At 46.6% G+C, this 17,647-nt stretch overlaps 1 pseudogene; it reads left to right on the forward strand.

The window, feature by feature from the left end:
* Positions 1-232: 232 nt before the first annotated feature.
* The window catches only part of LOC127020698 (immunoglobulin epsilon heavy chain-like), a 32,225-nt pseudogene continuing 14,810 nt past the window's right edge, over positions 233-17,647 (forward strand).

Here is a 17,647-nt window from a genome sequence, read left to right on the forward strand (position 1 = left end):
GATAAATGTATCCAGCTCCCCAGTGTAGGAAGTACCTGCAGCTGCAAAGGGGTTGCTCAGAAAAGGCTGCAAATCTGCCTAGAGTTTTAAGGAAGTCTGAGCCTTTAGTGCTGGAAGGACAGGACGTTTCTCTGCTGACTCAAAGACAGGAAGGTCTGAGCCCTTCTCAGCCCCACAATTTTACTTTCCTACTTCACAGTGCACCATGCAAATTCCTCTGGGGAAGACTGCAATGCTCCTCTGGATGCTGGTCACCACCTTTGCTGCAGCACTTAAAGGTGAGAGCCCCCTCTTTCCTGGGAAGAGGACATGGGGTTTTTGTGTTTCCTTCTGCTTGGGACCTGTATCGTTCCCAAAATACTTTGCCCTTTCCTGCCCTCCCATAGGATGTGTGGAGGTTGGAGGACTAATAGAAGGATGGAGATCTAACATAGCCCTGAAGTACCCTGCTGCCAGGCATAGAAGAGATGTTCACTAGCCCCAGGGCTGGAAGGGATGGGAGCCCAAGCTGGCTCTTCCTGACCTAGGCAGATCTGAGCTCTGTCTTCCTATGGTATCTTGACCCCTTTCTCCAGATCCCCAGAGCATCACTCAGCCCTGCACTGTTCTGCTGTGGGTGGGAATGGGGGGAGCCAGGCTGGCTCTGGGCTTAGCTCTGGCTGCAGAAGAAGGAGCAGGGACAGGATGGTGCTGATGCTATCATGTCTCCTCTTGGCAGAAACTGCAGGAGGTAAGGCAGGTCCCAAGAGGGGTCCCAGGAACACAGGGCCATTTCTGTGCCCAGGTATTTCCATGTCCTGCTGTAATGCCTATCCCATGCATTCCTGCTCTGTCACATCTCATTTATCCACATATTGGGATATGTGATATCTCCATTGTGTGGGGGAATGGGGACAGCTTTGGAGCTTTAACTTCCCTCTGTAAAAGGGAGAGGAGCAGGTTGTAGCCCCCCAGCATTCTCCTCCGCCCCTACCAAACACCATGCCCCAGCTGAATGGACAGTCTGTCAGTTGTGGGGAGCAACCTTGAGTGAGGGGCACAACAGGTGAAAGTGACAGGGGGCCTTTGGGCACCCTGCACCTATCCTCTTGTTGCTGTGACTGTGGCCATGTGTCTTGGCAGATGTAAGCCCTCTGGTGTGGCTGGTGGCAGGTGGAGAGGAGCTGACAGCACCCAGGGGCTCAATGCATCTCTCTTGCCAGGCCTCTGACCTTTGGGTTTCACTTGTACCAACAGATGCCTAGTGTGGGGGTACCAAGTTTGTCTCCTACATCAGCCACAGTTCTTCCACATCGCAATATGGAGCTGCTGTGGCCGGCAAGCCACCACCTCTAGGAAAAGCTCCCAGAGCACATCTCTGGTCTTGTGCATCCTCAGGACCCTACCAACTACTTCTGCATGTGGTGACAGCACAGCTTGCAGGAGCCAGGCAGGGACCAGGAAAAATCCTCCCTGGGTCTCTGCTCACCCTGGGACTACCAGGTCCAATGAGCTCCTGCCTGCCCTTAACCTCCAGCCCCTCCAGTTTCCACCCCAGGGCACTGATCTCCCCTACACAAGGGCCAGTGTGAAGCACCACAGGAAAGAGGATGGAAAAAGAGCTAGACACTCCTGTGGATGCAAGAGGAGGAAGAGGAGGGGTACTGCTGGAGAAGAGGGACTGGACCAGGGGATGCCTCTCTTTCTGCTGAGCCAGGGCTGGAAGAGCCTGGCAGGGCCCAGGAGGGTCCCAGCTCTGACTTGTACTCCTGCAGGGCTGCAGGGTACACTTGGACCATGGTCCCACAAAGGGTGCAGATGAGCACTGAAGATGAGCCCAGCATGCTCAGCCTACCTCTACCCATGCAGCAGCTGGGACTGGTTTGTCCCCTGGGCTGGTGTTCCCAGTGCTGCTGGGGGAGGTGTGATGGGGCCAGAAGGGTCACAGGCTCCATCTGCCCAACCCAGGTCTTGCCTCTCCCTTCTGGGAGTCAAGAGTTGGGCTCTGCTCTTTTCTGTGTCCCTTTGGGGTTTAGTTTCTCTTCTCCCTGCCCCAAAACATAAGGACATGATCCCATAGAGGTCCTTGGCTCCTGACCTTGTCCTGCACAGCACTGCTGGGAAGTAAGAGCCATGAGGGAAGGGGAGAGAGACTGGGACTGTGTAGGCTTAGGCTGCCCCTGCACACCTTGGCCCACTACTGCCCAACTCTAAATGCCACTACGTAAGATGAATCTTTGCATGGAAATCATCTTCCTTTTTCACGTGGGGTGGGATGCTGGTGCAGTGCAGACGAGTGAAGTGCAGACGAGTGAAGTTTTCAGAGATTTTTCTGAGCATGAAGTAAGGGGAAGACATTCCTAGACAAAGCCAATAACTGCCCCAAGGAGTTGTGCAGAGTCTCACTCTGAGCAGCCTTGGGATTTTCTAGGGGCAGGCCATTTCCTGGGGAGGTTTAAGAGCCCCATGCCTCTTGTCCCTCTGGGGCTCATGTGCAACTGACAAACCAATCCCCATGTGTCCATGCCGAGCCTGTTCTCTGCACTCTCTGTGCACAGGGCTGTGGGTCCAGGCATAGCTGGTAAAGGGAGCAGGAGGACTGGGAAGGGCTGGGGACTCCATGCTCTCCTTCTGCCAAGCTTCTGGATTCATATTTAAATATATGGCATGTTTACCAGCAGTTACCCAGATTCTCGTGTGTCTCCTGCCTCAGCAGTCCTTTGGGCAGTACAAAGAAATATGGGTCTGTGGTGTCTGGGCAAGCCACTGCCTCCAGGGATAACTCCTGGATAAATTCTGGTTTTGGGTACCCTACAATCCCAGGATGGACTACTGCACTCATGAGCTTTCTCATAGACACTCAAATCTCACACATGCCCTGTGTCTTTCCAGGTACTCTTTCCCCCATAAAGATGGTGGCATCTGGTCCCAAGGAGGGGAAGGTCTCTGGATCACTCCCACTCACTTGTACTGTAATGGGAGCACCTCTGGATAGCCCTCTATTTGACTGGAATTGTGTCCGTCAGGCCCCAGGAGGGGAGCTGCAATTTCTAGGCTGGATCTATCCTTTTGGGAATAACACAGGCTATGCCCCACCCTTCCAAGGCCGAGTCACCATCTCTGCAGATAAAGACAAAAACAAGGTCTCCCTGCAGCTGCATGCCCTTACAAACTTAGACACAGCCACCTATTTCTGTGCCAGGCAGCACACAGGGATGCCAATGGAGGGAGAGGCAGCACAAAAAGGGGGAGGACTGCTGTGGTGACAGGGCCCTTTCTAAAAATGACTGTTGCCTGTACTTGCTCTGGGAAATATCAGTGAGGTTTGGGATTAACAGATGTTGGAACTCCCAATCTATCCATGGGCAACTGAATTTGCAGTAAAATTTGACATTTATAATGGAAGTTAGAAATAAAATTTCATGTGTGACCAAGTCCCATGGGCAGGTCAATCCCCAAACGCCTCACACAGCACAGACTTCACCTGCATTCATAGACTTCCCCACAAGGTACCGTCACCACCTCTTCCTCACAGCTACCCTGGTGCTCCTTCAATCCCAGGAGAATCAGGGCAGAGGGACCACCTCAGGGCATCTCTCTGGGCAGGGATGCTGTGGAGCCAGTGTAGGGGCCGCAGGAAGGCACATGGCTCCTCTATGCAGCCCAAATCTGCCCCAAGCTGCCTGTCCAACCCTCTCCTGTAAAGAAGGGGGTTGTACCCTTGGAGGGTAGGTACCCTGACAGCTCTGGGCATGGGGGGGGGTGGATGCTTTGTCACATGCTGGACCTGGAGTGGGGCCTGAGCAGTGCCAGTCTGCAGCAGCATGTGTAAAACCTCACTGCACAAGGGGAAAGGCTTTTCGGCTGATGGGGCTTTTTGGGTGAGAGGAGCCTGCAAGCAACAGACCATCAGGAGAGACAGAGGTGCCTCTGAGGGCACAGAGGTCATGGAGAAGAGGAAGGAAGAAGGCAAAGAAGGCAAATGGTATCCTGGGCTGCATGAGACAAAGCATTGCCAGCAGGTCGAGGGAGGGGATCCTTCTCCTCTGCTCAGCACTGGTGAGACCACACCTGGAGAGCTGTGTCTGGTTCTGGACTCCCCACTACAAGAGAGACACGGACATACTGGAGAGAGTCCAGCGAAGGGCCACAAAGATGATTAAGGGATTGCAGCATCTCTCCTGTAAGGAAAGGCTGAGAGAGCTGGGACTGTTCAGCCTGAAAAAGAGAAGACTTTGGGGGGCATCTTATCAATATATAAACACCTGAAGGGTGGGTGTAAAGAGGTTGGAGCCAGGCTCTTTCCAATGGTGTCCAGTGACAGCAGAAGAGGCAGTGGGCACAAATGGAAACACAGGAGGTTCACTCTGAACTTAAGGAAACACTTTTTTACTGTGAGAGTGACCAAGCACTGGCACAGGTTGCCCAGAGAGGTTGTGGAGTCTCCCTCCTTGGAGATACTCAAAAGCCATCTGGACATGGACCTTGGCAACTGGCTCTAGATGGCCCTGCTTGAGCAGGGGGGTTGGACCAGATGACTTCCAGAGGTCCCTTTCAACCTCAACCATTCTCTGATTCTGTGATTCTAAGTTGGCTTCTGTAGTTTCCAGGTCAGGCTTGTAGTGAGGCTGAGCATGTATTCCTGACAGGCGCACTCACACAGTATACAATATATACTTGGTTGGCCACACAGATCAAGAAACACAGAGAACACAGCACTCAGGCAAATATGAACAGCACAAACAGCCTGATACTGTTTCCCTCTATGGCTGATCAGGATGAAAGGCCATTAATTGAAAACGTGCATATGTGCATGTATTCACAGATATACACTGTGGAGACCACCAGTAGCTGGCCGTAGGCACTCAGGTCTATCCAGTAGTTGTCCACACCTCTGAGGCCCACAGACTCACTCCAGTTGCTGATTCTCAGACCTATGCACCCACCCATCCACCCACCCACAGATACACACACTCTATGCTCCCTCTCCCAGTAACTGACCATAGACATCCAGTCTATGCAGTAGCTGGCCTTGGATCCCCTGGTCTCGCAGTTGCCTCACACGCAAAAGGGTCTCTCTGCTAGCTCGTCCGGACCTCTGGCCTTACCACTAGCTGACCAGAGGTGTGGACCTCTGGACTGTACTCTGGTACTTCGTTTGAACTCCTGCCCCCTCCTCCCAGTAGCCAAATCTCAGATTCCCTCATTTCTCCAGTACCTGGCCCAGACTTATGGCTGCTTCAACTCCTGGCTCCCAAGCCTCTTATCCTACTCATTGGCTAGTCTGGCTTGATATTCAGTAGCAATTGCACACATTGACATACACAGTCACACAATATGCACTTACTCCAGTCTCTGCAGTTGCTGGTACTCCAGACATAGGGGTTCTTATGACCCATGGTTTCCCCTCCAGTTGCTGGCACCACCGTGACCGAGGCATTTATGATCCACGATCTCTTTTCCAGTTGCTGGCACTTAGATCTCCATACACACACGTGCACACAGAATAGAGAGCCCCCTCACCTAGGAATATAGTTAGAAATGGATTTTAATAAGAAGGTAGGACAGACTGTGGAGATCACATGCAGGGCATGGCCAGACAAATGAACTGACCGGCCCGCAGTGCACACAACAGGTCCCTTTTATCCCTTTTCCCCTGTTTCCCCACATTTCTCTCTCCCTGAATCACCTTGATCCCTCCTTTTTTCCAGCTTTTTCTCTTCCCTTAGCACTCCTCTTGCATATTCTCACAATCCTCTTAGAGCACTTTATAATAAAGCGTATTCAATCCCCGAATCCTCTTCCTGTTATCCAATAATAAGTCACTAGCTTATCATCTCCTTTTTGTTTGCAAGTCATCCTGGTAAGAGTTTCCCTATTTCTTAAGAAGGATAGAATAGAATAGAACAGAATAGAATGGAATAGAATAGAATAGTTCAGTTGGAAGGGACCTACAACAATCATGTAGTTCAACTGCCTGACCAATTCAGGGCTGACCAAAAGTTAAAGCATATTATTAAGGGCATTGTCCAAATGCCTCTTAAACACTGACAGGCTTGGGGCATCAACCACCTCTCTAGGAAGTCTGTTCCAGGGTTTGACCATCCTCTCGGTAAAGAAATGTTTCCTAATGTCAAGTCTGAACCTCCCCTGACGCAGGTTTGAGCCCTTCCCATGCATCCTGGCACTGGATCCCAGGGAGAAGAGATCAGCACCTCCCTCTCCACTTCCCCTCCTCAGGAAGCTGTAGAGAGCAATGAGGTTGCCCCTCAGCCTCCTTTTCTCCAAACTAGACAAGCTCAGTGTCCTCAGCCGCTCTTCATAGGACATGCCTTCCAGCCCCTTCACCAGCTTTGCTGCCCTCTTCTGGATGCATTCAAGTACCTTTACATCCTTTTTTAATTGTGGTGCCCAGAACTGCACACAATACTCAAGGTGAGGCTGCACCAATGCTAAGTACAGTGGGATAATCACCTCTTTTGACCAGCTGGTTGTACTGTGTTGTCCCCCCAGGATGCAGTTTGCCCTTTTGGCTGCCAGGGCACATTGCCAACTCACACTAAGCCTGCTGTCAACCAGCACCCCCAGATCCCCAGCAGCGCTGGTCTCCAGCCACTCCTCTCCCAATTTATACTTGTGTCCAGCATTACTCCATCCCAGGTGCAGAATCCAGGTGATGAGCTAAATGTCCTCATTGGGTGGACTCAATGAGGAGTAGATTCTCTGTGCTCTGTTTTCACTGTTTAGATTACTATTAGGTTACTGGCTTCCTCTAATCTTCCCATCTTTGCTCAGTGTCTGTGTTAACAGTGATTAGACATTAAATAGATAACTTAACACTTGTCATGTAGAGAGATTTATTAACTGTGCTGTTGGCACTGGCTCTGTCTGCTGCTTTCCACACTTTGGTGCCTAGCTGGGAGTGCAATGCAAGAGTGTGCAAGTGATTGCTGGCATTTGGGAATATGTGTGTTGTGTAAGTATTTGCGGACCTTTCCTTTTCAAAGTAAGACTGGAGCTACAGTGTCCTTGGCTTCATCACCTACCTGAACCACTGCCTGTGGGAAGAGATTGAACTCTTTATCTCCAGCCTTCATGTCTGCCTTTGTCTTTCCAGGTACATTTTACCAGATACAGATGATGGTGTCTGCCCCCAAGAAGTTCATCAGATCTCTCAGTCAATCACACCAAATCTGGTTTGTCCATACATAGTGATATCTGTGTTTGGCACTGGGACTGTCAGGTTCGTGAGGTACACTCAGAACTGTAGGTGGATCTGTCCAAATAATTTTATAAACTCTGCCCTGTCACCCAGGCCAAGTCGCTGTCTCTTGCTTTGCAGCAAGAACAAGATCTCTGTGTGGATGCATGGTGTAACAGCTTGCAGACACTTCCGTACCACTCACACTGACATAGGGAGGATTGTAGCAAATCAATAATGTTCTACATTGCACTGGTCTGTTTCAGTTGGAAAAGTGAGCTGAAAGCGTGCATTTTAATAAGACACTGTATTCGTCTTTGGCCAGGATGACTGGAAGGAATTAAGGTACTGGTATGTGTTGGATTTATGGACCTCTGAAAGGGAAGAATAGAGCACGATATTGAAGAAAAAAAATTACACAGCAATAAACAATATACTTGAGTGTCTCACCCAGCTGTGCTTTGAAAACATGGCTGTGCCATGATCTGGTGTGAATCTATCCATTTATCTCCTGCACTGCACTGAGACTTGGCCATGTCACATCCTTCCCACATGAAACTGCTGTCCCTGAAGAAAAATGTAAAACTCAGTGTTGTTTGTCACTGGCATGTGCTGACGTCACCTCCTAAACCATGCTTCGCACATATTCAGTAAGTCCTGGGTTAGGAAAAAAAAGATTGCAAGGTTGAATTCAGTCTTTTCATCACTTTCTTGAAGCAGTCACAAATCAGAAGCTGGGAAGCTCTTACAGTAAAGGGCAGAAGAGGGAGACACAGTTTGAAAAGTGAGAATTTGTGACACAGATTGAAGCTGTTCTTGGAAATTCAGAGGCTGCGTAGTGAAACGCATATTGTGTGCCTCTCCAGCATGACCCAACTTCTCCTGATTGCTCCAGCTCTCCTCCCATATGAGTGACCATCTGAGGATCCCTGCCTCCTTGTGATTTTCTTGCATGTGTGTCTCTTTTAATTTCCACAGTATAATATATTTATGAAAGTTGTGTGTTTACAAAGAAACAGAAATGATTAGCTTTTTACTTTCTGTTTGTCCCAGGTGTCCCTAAGTGCTTCAGTGTAGAAACATTTGTTCTCTCAAGAGTTTGGGGCTTTTCTGATGTTTTTAGGGCGTTTCTATTTTTTTGATTCTCCCTCCTCCTCATTCTCAGATGCCTATTCCCTGTCAATCTTGTAGCATTTGTCCACGAGTGTGGAAAGTTTCAGAGTCTCTCACCCTGAAGAGTGCTGTTATTACTTCCTAAGTACAACTCTCCCTTTGTAGACTGGAGACTTGCAACATAACTGATCAAGATGGTTATGATGTTTATGGATTAACCAACGTACCCGTAAGAAACTAGTAATACCTTAAATAGGCTAATAAACCAACTACTATTACTAGTAGTATTAATACACAAGCAATATTGAGTTAAAATTCTATTGTTTAATGTTAGTATTGATGCACAAATATATTACTATAAAGAAATTTTATAAATCACACACATAAGCACTACCAAATTGCAATTCTATTGCCTTTCCTCCTGCACATAGTATTAAGGTAAAAGTCTCTCTCTCCTTACAAGTTTACCCTTTCTTATTTAAACTTCCCACACCAAGTCTTTCAACCATAGACCTGTTGGAGAGTCCAGCATTTTGTTGAATGTTGTTCCTTACAGGATCCTGGAGGGCTTGAGTCCACAGTTCACCAGCACCTGTAGATATCCTACTCCTGCAAGATTTCCCCTGCCCGAGTTCTTTGTTCTCCACCCAACTTTATACCATATTCCCCATTTTTTTTCTTTTCCTGAATGTAGCTTTTAGCCACCTTTGCACCTCCTTTTTTTTCTTCCCACACTCTTCTCAAATAAACAACCTGCCACTAATTACCTTTTTTCCTCATTGGTCCCAATTCTATTGCTTTCATACTCAAATTTGATATTTCTGACACTATTACCTAGCAATTTTGGACTAATATGGTATTACTGATACTGTTAAGCAGATGAAGGTAGCTTTCCATCCCAAGACTCCCCTCTGAACCTTCAGTTCATGCCAGCTGCATTTCATTTATGATGTTATTCATTTTTTTGGACAGAATTGTCTCACTTTATCCCTGACTCCCCTACCTAATTCTGATTAAGCACTATCAGTTTCTCATCATGCGCACAGACAGCTTGCATACCAGAGCAATAAAATAACCCATTTTGTGCTCACGATATACCTTTGCCCTCGAACAGTTTTCATCACATGCCTAGTTCCTATCAGAGGCCTTAGATAGTTCTGAGGCCTGGAATCCCTGTGCAACCTCTTCCTCACAGCTGTCTACAGAAAATCCATGGGCACTGGTACAAGAAAAATCTATGAAAAAATCTGGGGTGGAACTTTTTTAGGTATGTGAAGGACTACATCCTATCCTTCCAAAACTGAATCAGCATCTCCAGAGACATGTCCAAGAAACAGTTCTCAGTGGAGATGTGCCTCCTCACACTTGCAGTCACCTCTACTTCCCCCTGTGGTAGCAACACCAAGAGAGACGCAAACAGGGTTAACACTAGAAAGAAAGGAAAGTTTCCCCATAACCAGGGCCTATTCTTGAAGAAAGCACAGGCCTACATTAGTTTTGCTGTTAAATTGCAGACATTAGGGAGAGAAGAAGGAAGAAATATATGCAGTAGATGTGTCCTTGTGACGCACTGGGAGTACCTACCCAAAAGAAGCATTTTGGCTGAGGGCATAGATGACCAGTGGTCCCTTTTCTGCTTCCCTTTTTCACCCTATTTTTCAAGGGCTGAAACAACAGCATCAGTCCTGAAAATCAGGCAGAGGTTTTGGGGACATCTTTGTGATTTGGAAACACTGTAGGATGATGCCTGTGTTTCTGCATCTTTCCTTGCAGGAGAAAGCCAGACTCTTAGAATCACCAAAGCATTCAATCACAGAGAGGTCCAGGTGGGAAAGGACTCCTGGAAACCACCTGGTCCAAATTTCTGGTAAAAGCAGGGCCTTAGATTAGATTGTCCACAGTCTTGTCAAGCAAAACATTGAACACTTCCAGCAAGAGAAAATTCTACCACTCTCTGGGCAACATGTTCCAGTGTTTAATTGTTCTCATGGTAAAGATAATTTTTTTTATAGCCAGATCAAATTTTCATTGAGGCAACTTCTGCCAACTGACTCTTTTCCTGTCCTTGGGCACCCTTGTGAAGGAAGTACATCCATCTTTTCTGTAACTACCTTTTAGATGTTGGAAGGGATTAGGTCCCTTCAGCCTTCTCTTTTTCTAAGCTGAACAAAGCCAATTCCTTCAACCTTTCTTCATATGCCAAGCCCTCCAACCCTCTAATCTTGTTGGTGGCCATTTGCTGGACCCTCTCCAATTTCTCAGTGTGTTTCTTGAATTGAGTAAGACCAACGCTGGACACAGCATTCCAGGTGTGGCCAAACAAATGCTGACTACAGTGGAATAATCATATCCTTTGATCTGCTGGATATGTTCCTGGTGATGCAGCCTAGAATATGGTTTGTTTTCCCTGCTGCCAGGGCACACTGATGACTCATGTTCAGGACCCCAGGTATTTTTCATCAGAGCTACTCCTAGACAGCCAGCCCCCACCCTGTGCTACTGCTTGGGATTACCCTGTCACAGGTGTAGGACTTCCTTCTCTACCTCATATGCTAGCCTTTTGTTACCAGGTGTCCTTTTCCAGCATCAGACAACAGCCTCTTCAGATGGAGAAAGTCTCCAGATCTTCTTCCTTTGTATTGCTCATGGGAAGCCTATCTCCAGAAATAACCATGAATGGCACCAGAACTCTCAGGCTTCAGAGGAGCAAACAGGAAGGGCAGAGGATCTGCTGATATAACAGGGGTATTACTTTCCATCCTTCAGTAACCACAAGTCTACACACTGGTGCCTGCTGAAACCTTGGAGCATATGCATGTACCTGTCTTGGCCTACTTGGCTGTCAGTACTAGAATAATTAGACATGTCAGAGGTCCACAGTTTGACCTTCAGTGTGTTGCTATGTCCTTGTTAGGTATGTAACTTTTGTTAAACAAAAGCACAATTAGGCAGGTGTTACGAAAAAACACATAACCAGCAGAAAGAGCAGAACTAAACTTATGCAAGAATATTTGCCTGGTGACTTGCTACACCAATCAATGAGTAACAGCAGCTCAGAATGATCCACCAATAAGTAAAGATCAAACAATTTGGAGGATGCTCTCCACCTCATAAAACTCAGCCACCTGAGCCTGAAGTGGTGGTGGAAAGACTCTACCTTCCATGATGTCTGACTGCGGAGGTTCTCCAGGGACACCCTGGACCAAGCTCATGTGGTCAGAATCACAGTACTTTAACAGCCTGCTTCTCTTCACCACCACCACTGACAACCATTGCTCCTGTCAGCAAGGAAAGTGAAAGTAGAGATAACAACTTTTCTGTAACTTTTAGTGTTCTTTGCAGTGTTAATCATTCTTTCACAGAGGCAATAAAATCCAGACTCCTTCATAAGGACACAATTATTGCATTGTAATTAATGTGAGTTTAATCCGTCGCGACCTAAACCACGACAATACCCACCTCTCTGTATTTGCAGAAAAGCAGTCAGTTACACACTGTTATTAAAACATTAAAGAACCATGCTGAGCAGTGCAGTTAAGTCCTAAAAGACCTTCTTTTTCACTCATTCTGCACTACCTTTAATTCACTTGCAACTTTTGCTCTAAGTATCGGCATTAAAACTTACAGCACACACAGGAATAGCAACACAGGCTTCCATAAGAGCAGCAAAGTATAGCTTTATATTGTTAACTTGCATGATAAAAAGGAACACAGAGGTACAATGGCAGGTAGGGGAACCCAAATAATACCCTGACCCAGCTTGTCCCAGGCCACCACAGGTGATTGGCTCATGAAGGGCTTATCTCCACAAACATGAAGGAACAGAAGAGGTGCGATGGGAGGTAGGTGATCTCCAATAACGTATTCAGAAAAAGGGGACTTGCTTCATCTCCTCCCAGGGCTGTCCCAAGACAGCCATCAGCCCCATGGTCCAGGTGTGAAACTCATCAGTATGAGTCAACAGGAGATGCTCTCTGGAGCACCTTTCAGACTGAGGGGAGTATTACTGCCTTGGGGGTACAGGGCACATTATGGGATGCCAGGAACATCTTAGGATGTTTACTGGAGTAAACAAAGTCAGGGAAAGGGAGGGATCAAGGTGGTTTGGGCAGGAACAAACACAGGAAAGCAGAGGGAAAAAGGGATAAAAGGGGCTGGTCACATGTAAATAGATGGATATTCAGTAAGCTTGTCTGACCGTGTCCTACACCTGATCAGTGCAGCCTGTCCTGTCTTCTCATTAAACTCCAATGTAAACTGGAATCTGGGGAGAGGTTGAGTAATATTTTTCCTTGCTTTTGCAATTTAATGTGAACAAGTGCTTCTGACAATGTGTGCTTGCAACTCCAATATTCTATGCATCCCATATAAGAGAGTCTATGGAAGAGGTAAGATAGATAAATTGATTCCTTGGTATCTTACCAACTATTCAGTTTAGCCTCTCTCATTTCCAGATACCCTTTCTCATGTGCAAAGAAATATATGGGATGGAAAAGATCTGAGAGTCAGTCACCTGCAACATCCCTGGCATGCCCCTCACTGATAGCAGCTGAGATTGGGGCTGGATCCAATGCACTGCTGGGAAATACCTAAAATCTGGCTTTACTACATCCTTTCTTGAGAGTCCAATGCAGCGCTTCATCCTTTCAAAGCCAAGTCATCAGCTTTGCAGATCCTTCTTCTGGGAAGAGCAGGGCAAAAAAAGGGTGAGGGGGTTGAAATGTTATCAAAGGTTTTGGTAGTTGTGTACAGAACCAGTTTCTACCCAGTCTTCTCAAGTTTGGCTTTCTTTGAAATGGCTGAAGGGTAGCTTCATGTTCTTTAGGGAATCCCACAAGTAGCATAGACAGCTACAGTAAGTCACTCCCAGTCCTTGTCTCTGCATATACCATTTAGACAGTGAGATGGTATTAGAAGCTGAACTGGAGAGCAGTTTTTGCTTTGTAAAATGACTAAAAATGTCTTATCTATATTGTTAGCTCTGTCTCCATGTGACTATGCATGTCTGTTTATTCTGGGGGGGTCAGCATACATTTCTATGTTTGGAAGGCCTTTTGCATGTGGGCTTTGGGGTCTGCCCACATAAAAGCATAATACACACCCACTTCTTCAAGGGACATGTCATCTGGTTCAGATGATGTTGACTGTTCTTACAAATGAAAACTGTGGACAAATCCAATTATTATTGCAGTATGAAAGGAATGGATGTGCAATGATCTAGGCTCAGAGTAGACTGCTACAGAAATATGAGTGTGGGTTAAAGTAAGAGTAGAGACTGCCTGGGGATCAAGAATTATACTACCTTTTTTTCCTGGAAAGAGGCAGCTGAGCCCTTCTATTGTGGGCTCATGGTAATCAAGCAACCATGAAAGAAGCCATCTACTATGTCTCCTCCAAGTCCACCCTTCTCCTCCTGGGATGCCATCCTGGAGGCAAAATTCCTTCATCTCCTTTTCACTTCCCTGCCCCTACTTCCCCTCCTTTCCCCTCTTCTTCCCTAACTCAGGATTGAGTTTCAGGATTCAATGTTTCCTGCAGTTTACTTTCAGCATTAACTAAAGTTATCAAATAAATTTGTAAAACTCAAATGAAAAGCAAGCTAGTTACTTTAGCAAAAGATATTCCACAGACACTCACACAAAATGAAGAACAGGCATAAATAAATAAACAATCTAAAACATAGCTAGCCAGATGGTTAAATAGTAAGGCAAACTAGATTAGAGAAAGTAAGAAAACCATCATGAAAAGGGCTTATGACTGAACAAAATAAATCACAAAAAAAAAGAAGGGAAAAAACACGACAGTGGCAGTAACCAATATAAAAATCAAGTACCATAAGCCCCCAAAGCAGGGCATCCTTGCTGCAGTGACCATGGGATGGTGGAGTTCAGGCTTCTGAGAGGAGGAAACAAAGCAAATAGCAAGATCACAATGCTGGATCTTTGGCTTGTTCAGGGTCCTTCTTGGAAGAATTTCATGTGTCACAGACAAAACAGTCTTACCCTGAGGAACTTCACTTCCTTTCATTTATTGCCCAGTAACATAAATTTCTAATTCTGATTTAGATACTGAGAAACAAAGAAGACATAGACTACTAAGGAAACACTTAAGGAAACACCCTTCCCCAGGTTCACATTGAGTCCAACACCTCTCCTCCACCCTTGTCATCTCAGCGTCTCTTGTTTCCATCACATGATATACTTAGTCCTTCCCAATTCCTTTGGTGAGGCAAGGGGCAGCTCAGGAGGTTGACATCATGTTCCTCATGGTTTCTTTCTGCTGTGCCTTGCTTCTTGTTCATTTTCTCTACTGCTCCTTGCTTCTTACCTCTTCTGCTCTGGCATGGGTTTCTTCACAGGCCATGGTCCCTTCAGGGGTTTTACATGCTCTTGCATGGGAAAGTGGCTCCTCCACAGGCCACTCTCCTTTTGGGAGGGTTCGGGTTCCAGCATGTGTTCCTCCATGGGATGCACTCACTTCAAGGGTTGTACTTGCTCTGGCATGCGCTGCCTCTTTCCAACACAGCAGCTCCAGTCATCTCCCCAACAATGTCCCCTTCCACGTGTCTTTTTTTTGTGTCTCCACTCATGTCTTTCCTGTCTTTTGTGTGTCCACGTGTGTGTACTCACATGTATCCTCCTGTGTCTCCTCTCAGGTCTCTGTCGCAGGTGAATTATTAAGAGAAATCATCATCATGGGGTTAACTAAAAGGATTTTATTAATGATTATACAATGATCAAATGGTAATTAAATGATGATTGAATGAAAATTAAATGGCAATCAAATGGTGATTGGGCAATAGTTGAATGGTAATTAAACAATGGTTTGACAATGATTTGACTGATAATTTAAAGAATAATTTAGACGGTGATTAGATGGCGGTCAAACACTCTACTACTTACTACACTTCTAAGAATTAAGCTATAGCTGGATATATAAATGTCACTAGCATACAATATACTTTTAGGCCTAATGATGTAAAATGTTGCTTACCTCATTATAGATATCAGATGCCGGGTAAGGGGTCTCTCAGCCTCGAGGAGTAACCTTGAGAGGCATCCCTGTTCAACAGGGAGATCACCGCCATGCAGCCTGCTGCCATACAGGAGAGCTCAATGGGCTTGGGGGGCTACAGATATTTATAGTGTAAAGTGATTGACTCGTAGTCAGTCCCCCCTTTGGTTTATGTGCAGGAGTGCAGCCATAGCAACTATAGTTTTGTCTAGTCCCAGCTCAGGCTGGTACTGTTAGCTCCTGATAAGACATGGCTTAGATTCCTTAGTTCCTGAGAAGATATGGCCTAGCACAGTTCTCGCAGTTTGCACAGCAGGGCTGATTTCAGTCAGGTCTACGTGTCGGTGATGCCTGAACCAAAGTACCATTCACTCAGTCTGAATGGGTGCACCCGTCACAGTCTCCTTTTTGTTTCCTTTACCCCTAGCAGCTAGCAACCTCTCTTAAATATATTTGAGCAGAGATGCCATATGCTCCTCTGATTGGTTGAGGTTTTGACACCTGGTGGGTTGATTTTATCTGTTTCAGTGCCAGCTGGAACCAGTTGTGACAGGCACAGAGCAGTACATGGCCTCCTTCTGCAAAGGACGCCCATGCAGCACGTTGCTAGTGAAACCCTGAAATTTATGCCCAATAAACCATGAGAGACTGTCCTGAAGAGAAGAGAGGTCCAGGAGAACTGGCTGATTTTCAAGAATCATCTACTTCAAGCTCAGGAACCCATGTACAGAGTTCATCCCCATGTACAGGAAGCCAAGCAAAGGTGGCAGAAGGCCTACATGAATGAACAAGGAGCTCCTGACAAAACTCAGACATAAAAAGGAAATATACAAGTACTAGAAGCAGGGTTGGGTGACCTGAGAAGAACATAGAGACTCTATCAAAGCTCACAGGCATGGGGATAGGAAAGCTAAAGCCCACCTAGAGATGAGTCTGGCACAGGATGGGAAAGGCGACAAGAAAAGCTTCTACAGGTATGTCAGCACCAAAAGGAAGACATGGGGAAATGGCCCTGCTGCTAAATTGGAATGGGACTTGGTGACAATGGGCACAGAAGAGGCTGAAGTGCTCAATGCCACCTTTGTTGCATTCTTTATTAATAAGATTTACCTTCAGGAATTCCAGGCCCCTGAAGTCAGTGGGAAAGTCCAGAGCAAGGAAGACCAAGGTCCTCCTCAGCTGATGAGGATCAGGTTGAAAGAACATTTAAACAAACTGGACACACACAAGTCTTTCTGACCTGACAGGATGCACCCGCAAGTGCTGAGGGAGCTCAGCAATGTCACGTGAGGCCACTCTTGATTATCTTTGCAAGGTGATGGGGATCTGGACAGGTTCATGAGAACTGGAAAAAGTAAATGTCACTCTAATCTTCAAGAAGGGCAAGAAGGAGGATATGGGGAATGATGGGCTGGTCAGCCTCACCTCAGTCCCTGAGAAGATGATGGAAAAAAGTATCCACGGAAACATTTCAGGTGCATGAAGGACAAGATGATTGGGAGTAGTCAGCATGGATATAAGAAGGAGAAATTGTGTTTAACCAGTATGATAGCCTTCTGCAATGAGATGACTGGCTTGGTGGAGGAGGGGAAAGCAGTGGATGTTGTTCATCTTGATCTTAGGAAAGCTTTCAATGCTGTCTCCCATAATATTCTCATAAACAAACTGATTACGTATGGGCTAGGTGAATGGACAATGAGTTGGACTGAAAACTGACTGAACTGCTGGTCTCAAAGAGTTGTGGTCAGCAGCATAAAGTCCAGCTGGAGGCCATTACTACCTCAGGGATCAAGAATGGGTCTGATGCGGTTTCACATCTTCATGAATAACCTTGATGATGGGACAGAGTGCACCCTCAGTGAGCCTGGAGATGATACAAAACTGGGAGGAGTAGTTGTGCCCATTCAGAAGAATCTCAACAGGATGGAGAACTAGGCAGACAGAGACCTCATGAAGTTCAGTGAAGGGAAATGCAAAGTCCTGCACACAGAGAGGAATAAGCCCAGGCACCAATACATGCTGAGGACCAACCAATTGCAAAGCAACTTGGCAGAAGGACCTGGAGGTCCTGATGGACAATGAGGTGAACATGAGCCAGCAAAGTGCCCTTGTAGCAAAGAAGGCCAAAAGCTGCCTGGACTCCATTAGAAGAATTGTTTCCAGCAGGCTGAGGGAGGTGAGTTTTACCCCTCTGCTCAAGACTGGTGAGGCCACAACTGGAGTTCTGTGTCCAGTTCTAAGCTCCCCAGTACAACAGAGAGAGGGACATACTGGAGAGAGTCCAGCGAAGGGCCACAAAGATCATTAAGGAATGGGAGCATCTGTCATAGGAGGAGAGGC

The sequence above is a fragment of the Gymnogyps californianus genome, chromosome 11 (genome assembly GCF_018139145.2).
Source record: "Gymnogyps californianus isolate 813 chromosome 11, ASM1813914v2, whole genome shotgun sequence".
NCBI classification, from domain to species: domain Eukaryota; kingdom Metazoa; phylum Chordata; class Aves; order Accipitriformes; family Cathartidae; genus Gymnogyps; species Gymnogyps californianus.